The sequence below is a fragment of the Echinops telfairi genome, unplaced genomic scaffold, assembly GCF_000313985.2.
Source record: "Echinops telfairi isolate 266 unplaced genomic scaffold, ASM31398v2 ScPeMD7_44;HRSCAF=162, whole genome shotgun sequence".
Lineage (NCBI taxonomy): Eukaryota > Metazoa > Chordata > Mammalia > Afrosoricida > Tenrecidae > Echinops > Echinops telfairi.
The window spans coordinates 9,963,685-9,969,428 of NW_022103942.1; positions in this window are offsets into that span (position 1 = coordinate 9,963,685).

Sequence of the window (5,744 nt, forward strand, 5' to 3'; positions counted from 1 at the left end):
TTGCATAAGGATAATCAGAATATTATATGTTACACCTTTAGAAAGTTTTATCTAATTCTTTGATATTTTGTTCTGTTTTGTTGGTTTCTCATTATTATCTCTCTTCTCATTTCATTTTTGGAAGTTTATGTTGATCTTCAGTTTGCTGCTTAGCCAATCAAAAACATATTCTTCATTTCTATTACAGTGAGGTTTCTTTTTGTTTTTATTTTTAGCATTTCCTTTTGATTTCTTATAATTTCACATCTAAGTTTACATTACTCATCAGTTCTTACATGTTATTTACTTTTTCTACCCAAACACTTAACACAGTAATCATAATAATGTTATATGTTCTGTCTGGAAATTCTAACATTTGTGTCATATATAAGTCCAGTTCTGATGATTGTGTTGTTTCTCTAGGCAGTGTTTTCACCTTCCTTATGGAATGAGGTGTGTTTTATTGTTGAAAGATACTCATGTTACATCAGATGATAGGAACTGAGATAAATAGGCCTTTAGTAGAAGGGCTAAGAGCTCTGGTAGTGAAGTGGGTTATGCATTGGGGTGAAAACCAGTAGGTCAGAGGTGTGGACCCGCCAGTTGCTGCAAAGAAGGAAGATGAGGCTTTCTGCTTTCATAAAGGTTTTCAGTCTCAGAAACCCACAGGGGAAGTTCTACTCTGTACTATAGAGTGACTGGGTCAGAATCAACTCAATCACAGTGTGTGAGAGAGTAGAAGGAATTATCTTAATCTGGCTAGACATTGGGCTGTTTTTAATATTTGCTTTAAGTATATTTGATTACAGATTCAAATTTTTTTTATATTATTTTCTTTCTTTTATCAACTTTCTAAATAGAAAAATTGACTTTGGACATCCCCAAATAAAGGTCCTAATAAATGTAGGTCTGAGCTATTTAAGCTGCAATCTATGGTGTTAAGCTGGAACCCTGTTTAATGCTAAGGCGTAGTTGGAGGGGCATGTCTGTCATCACCTTAGATGAGAGAGAAAATTGGAGTTGAGTCATCCTTTTTTCACTCAGGGATAAAGCTTTGAGATCACTATGAGTGATCAAAATCTACTCATTGGTAGTAGCTAATTTTTCTCCTAGCGCATGCAATTTTATTACACAGAACACACTTGGAATGTTACACAATAGTTACTTTTCTTGGATTTTCAACATGAGAACCTGGTGGGGTTCCAGTTTATTACACGAGCAACTTCTTCAAGCAAGCACATCTCATCTATGATTTTCTTTATTTTACTATCTCTCCAGATTCTACAATGGTTATTTTGCACTAAAATCTCAATTTTTTGATAAGTGTAAGCAAAACTGTTGATTTTCAGTTCATTTACTTTCTCGTCTGATGGATGAAAGTAGTGCAATCCAAGCCCTATAGATGTTATAGAAGTCACCTGGACATAATTGTTAATTTCACAATATTAAATATCTAGGTTTGTGCTTGAAACCTTACAGTAATAATACATTTAACTTTATAAGAAAAATTCAAACTATTTTCCAAAGTGGCTTTACAATTTCACATTCCCACAAGCAATGGATGAGAATTTCTGTTGTTCCACATCATTTCTTTGCCAGCATTTAAAATATATATATATCAGGATTTTTGTTTTTGTTTGTTGTAGCCATTCCTCTTGCTAAATGTCCTTTAAGCATTTGGTGTTTTCAGGTTGTTTTTATTGTTTAATTACATTTCATTTTAGTCAATCCATTAGGTGTATGGTGGTATTTCATGATTGATTTAATTTGCATTCCCCTAAACAATGATGCTATTAAGCATCTTTTTGTATGTTTATTTTCCTTATGTATGTCCACTTTTGTGAAGTATCTGTTCAGATCTTGTGCTCTCTTTTGAATTGGGCTGTATTTTCTTATTTTTAACTGAAATTATTCATATATCCTTGATATAATTCATCATACTTGTGATTTGTAAATAGTTTCTGTCTGTAGCCTATCTAGTCTTTCTGCTAAATGTGTCATTTACAAAGCAAAAGCCCAATTTCTTAGTTTTTGTTTTGTATTTGAGTGGTTTTTCTTTTGACATCATTTCTAAAAACTTACATCAAAGTCTTGGAAACGGATCTGCAGATTATTCTCTGTATTTTCTTCCAGAAGTTTTCTTTTACATTTCACAATAGGTTTATGATGGATTTTAAGTTATATTTTAGATAAGATAGAACTTTGTATTGAGATGTGTTTGTATACATAAGTGCTTCTACCTGTTTCCAATATCCTTAGATGAGAAGACAATCCTTTCTACATTGAGTTGTTTTTTCACCCTCATAAAATCCAGTTGACTATCTTAATTTTGGTGAATTTTCGCTACCTATTCTGTTTTTTGGAGGAGCCCTGGTGGCATAGTGGTTATGAGTGGGGCTCTAACTGTAAGATTCCCCCGGCTGCTGTGTGAGAGAATGACAGGACTTTCTACTACCATAGAGTTAAAGTCTCAGAAACTCACAGGGGCAGTTATAACCTGTCCTAAAGGATCGCCATGGGTCGGTATCCACTTGATGGCGGTAAGTTTGGTTTGGAGTTTGGGTAGTCTGTTTTCAAATGATTTCTAGTGGTTCTTTGGGCTAGGCTTTTGGCAGCTAACTTTCAGGTAGGTGGTTCAAACCCGTAAATACCTTCTGATAAGAACCATGAGGCCCTACATAAGGTTGCTATGTGTCAAAATTCTATTTTATTAATATATTTGTCTAATTCTCAGAATGCCATGGTGTACTGATTATTTGGGCATTTTCAGGGATATACCTTTATGTAGCATGAGTACTCCATTTTTCGTCCCCTCAAAGACACCATCATCCAGTCAATTCCGAATCATAGAGACCAAATAGGGTTTATTATTTTTTTCTTTTCATTTTCTACCAAAACAAAACACAAAAGCAAGAAACTTCTTGATATTTTCATGGAGATTTTATTTAATATGTAGATAAAAATCTGGAGAATTGCTATGTTGCTAAGTTTTCAAATTCATGAAAACTGTCTACCTCTATTCATTTACATATTCATTTGCTTCTTTCATCAGTGCTTTTTAGTTTACTGCATACAGGAAAGGGGTACACTAGGGTTGTATCCTTTGATATACCTTTTTCAATTTGCATGCTGAGCAAATAATCCAAAAACCTTGACTTTATGAAGAGCATAAGTGTTTGGAGTAAGGCTTATTAACAGCCAGCAATATGTAGATGACACAACAGTGTTTGCTAAAATCAAGAAGGACTTGATGTAAATGCTCATGAAAGTTAAAGACAGAAGCCTTCAGTATGGATTAAAACAATAGAAAGAAAACTAAATTCCTCACACTTGACCAATAAGCAATATCATGATGAAAGTAGAAAGATGGAAGTTGGCAAGAATTTCATTTCACTTGGGCTCACAATCAATACTTATGGAAGCGGCAGTTACGAAATCAACAGTATTATTACATTGTGAAAATGCTGTGCTAGACCTCTTTAAAGTGTTGAAGAGCAAAAGAGTCACTTTGAGGACTAAAGTGCACCTGAGCCCAGCCATGATATTTTCATGCATGTAACATGAACAATGAATAAAGAAAACAAAAGAAGAATTGATGTATCTGATTTATGATGTTGGAGAAAAATATTGAAAGTATCATGAACTGCTAGCAGAACAGCAAATCTGTCTTGGAAGAAGTACAGCCAAAATAATCCTTGAGACAAGATTGGACATATTTCATCTCACTTTTAGACATGTTATCAGAAAAGACAAGTCCTGAAAAAGGATTTCATGCTTGGTAAAGTGGAGGGTCAGCAAAAATGATGAAGACCCATGAGACAGATTGACACAGTGGCTGCAACAATGGGCTCAAACATGACAACAACTGTGAGGATGAGGCAGGACCTGTCAGTGTTTCCTTCTGCTGTATGTAGAGTCACTATGAGTTGGAATCAACTTAAAAGTGCTTACCGTCAGCAGCAGCATACAGGGCATACTCCATTTATTTTATATCTACACATTTCAGTTTGTGTGCAATTTGAAATGATATCACCTTTTCGTAGTTGATATGTAGGAATTAAATTATCTGTTTACATCTTCTCCAAAACTATATTTGCTGATCTTTTCTCTGATCCTTTTACTGTGGCAGCATATTGTATTAGGTTCCTATTGATTACTAATAAATTACCAAAACTTATGGCCCCAAGCAACACAAACCTGTTATCTAAAAGATCTGGAGGAAAAAGTTAAAAATAGGCTTGCAGGGCTCCATTCTCTTAGGAAACTCAAGAGGAGAATCTGGTTCTTGGGTGTCACAAAGGGTTTATGCACACATATTAACCTACAAGTTAGCTATCCAAGCCCACACAGAAACGCCACAAAAGAAAGGCCTAGTGATCTGTCCCTGCAATGATTACAGTCAAGATGTCAATAGATTCCAATGTGATCTATAGATTTGGTGCTATTCTTATCAAAATCCCAGCAGCCTTCAATACAGAAATGGAAAAAACAAACCTCAACTTTCCGTGAAATGGCAAAAGATTCTGAATAGTTAAAAGGACTTTGAAAGAGAATAGTAACTAGGAAAACTCACACTTTCTGAATACTCATAATTATTGGTTTTTAAAGGACATTCACAAGTAACAAGTGCTGAGAATACAATTATTTAGACAAGACCGCCTCTTTTCATTCATGTCCATAGGCTCTGTTCTTTGGCCTCTCAGCCATATGGTCCAATAGACTCTGCTTTTCTGTTCAATGTTACAGTAATAAGGGGTCTCAGAGTTCAAAGGACATACCCTATTTTGGGATCGTCTCTATTGCCAATAGGGAAATACCTCACTTCCTGTTTCTTTCTGCTAGTTTGTTTTAGCGCCACAATTAAGTTAAAGATCAAGAAGAGAATGTAGTGTTGTCCGACTGGGACTAGGGACTCATTTACACAAGGTGTATTGCTATGTCTAAGGAAGTATTATAACTTTACTCCCTGTATGTTCCACCACATTCATGGATATATCTGCAGCAAAGATAAATACCTCTGCAAAACCATTCAGGTCCACCAGAATGTTAAACCTCCTCCCTCACTGTTGGAAACCCCTAGTGGAGACTCGGGTTCTTCAACCCCAGGTGGTTTTGCTCTCTAGGCCCACTGACAAGGAAACCCTGCCCTCACAAATTCGGATAGTAGACTCATTCTTCGGGCCCATCTGAATAGCAGCTCTACCCTGCAGAATCAAAGTGGTGGCAACTAAACATTTTGAAACTTAGAATGCACTTTGAATTCTAGTCAGCCATGTCATGCATATTTCTTCTGACAGTACTTCTAAAAAGATATTCTCACCCGTGTAGCTCCAGTGATCCATTTCTTGCTTGTGGAATTTTCTTCATCTCATCTTGTCCCTGGCTCTTTCTGCCTAAGCTGAAAGGATTTCTGCTGAGGTGGTTGTTAGATATATCAGTCAGGAAAAAATCTATATAGCCAAAACCTTTTAAAACATTTCCTGGACACATTTCCTTAATTTTTATAACAGAATTTTCCAGATCATCACATTTTCAAAGTTTATTCTTAATTCTTTTTCTTCCCACATTTAACTGTAGCAGGAAGAAAATATTACATTGCTCACTTAAGATCTTGCTTAGACATCTCCTTAGTCAAATAATCATGTTCAACACTTCACAAATTCTTCCTGCCACCAAACATTCAAGCATTACTAAAGAATACTTTGCCGCTTCCGGTCGTCCCCGTCGCTGCTCCTGCTGCTGCTGCTGGGGCTGGAGCTGCGGGC